Genomic DNA, 1,351 nt, shown 5'->3' on the forward strand with positions numbered 1-1,351 from the left:
TGGTAAATGGACAGCAAGATGTTGATAGATTGGTTGCCATTGTATGGGACTTTGAACTTATTTCATCGGCAAGGGTCAACTGGGGAAAAAGTGAGGCTTTAGCAGTGGGTCACTGGGCAAAAGGGTTGCCAGTTTTACCTGGTGGTCTGTTATGGAAGACTGGGGGGATAAAGTATCTGGGTGTGTATCTTGGGGATGAAGTCACACAGCTTAAAAACTGGGATGGTGTGGTGGAGAAAATGGCTGGTCGTTTAGCACGGTGGAAATGGATTCACGGACAGCTATCCTTTAGGGGGAGAGTACTAGTTGTCAACAATTTGGTGGCTTCAGTACTGTGGCACCGGCTGTCCTGTGTTGATCCCCCAGTTGGACTACTGTCGCGGCTGCAAACCATATTAGTGGATTTTTTTTGGGACCGGCTTCATTGGGTTCCTCAAGCTGTGCTCTTTCTCCCAAAGGAAGAGGGAGGACAAGGCCTAGTGCATCTTGCGAGTAGACTGGCAACTTTTCGTATGCAGTTTGTGCAGGATTTCCTGACTGGGCCTGCTGATCTGGTGTGGCGAAGGGTCACTTGTTCTATTCTGCACAGGGTGGATGGCCTGGGACTGGACATTGCTTTGTTTTTAATGGATTACAAACAATTGCATTTAAATGGATTACCGCTTTTTTACCGTGGACTTTTTAAAATATGGGGATTTTTTGAGAGTCGTCGACTGACCACCTCACTTTTCTGGTTGCTGAAAGAACCTTTAATTAAAGGAGCTCGACTGGATGTGTCAGGTGATGGAGTACCTGGGCTTACTCAGAGACTTTGTGCATCTGGGACTATGTTACTACAGAATTTAGTGACTGTGGCAGGATCAAACCTGAATGATGTGCACGCTGTGTCCTCAGTGTTGAAACAGAGGTCCTTGCGCCACACCAGGACCATACTTGAGCTGTGGACACAAAGGCTTTCACAAGAAGAAATGGCTTTGCTAAAGGACTATGGGAGTGGCAGGGCAGTGCCCAACGGGGAAGATCCTTTCCCAGAAACTGGACTGACACCGGCCTTAGGCGAAGGCTCAGGTCCTTTGTTAGATATTTCTGACCTACGGGACTTGGACCTTCACACTGTGTCGGGCAAGATTTTATACAGGTGCTTGGTTAAGGCTTTTAATAAGTCCGTTTTGGATGGCAGGCCGGACACAGTGTGGAGGGACAAGTTTGGTGGGGAAATGGACAGACGACCTGTCTGGAGGGTTCTGTACAAGCCGCCACTCACAAAAAGATCTGGGGACCTCCAGTGGAGAATATTACATGGGGTTATTGCTGTTAACTCTTTTGTGAATGTTATTAATCCAGGCGTAAG

Source organism: Trichomycterus rosablanca, chromosome 14, assembly GCF_030014385.1.
Source record: "Trichomycterus rosablanca isolate fTriRos1 chromosome 14, fTriRos1.hap1, whole genome shotgun sequence".
In the NCBI taxonomy this organism is placed as follows: Eukaryota; Metazoa; Chordata; class Actinopteri; order Siluriformes; family Trichomycteridae; genus Trichomycterus; species Trichomycterus rosablanca.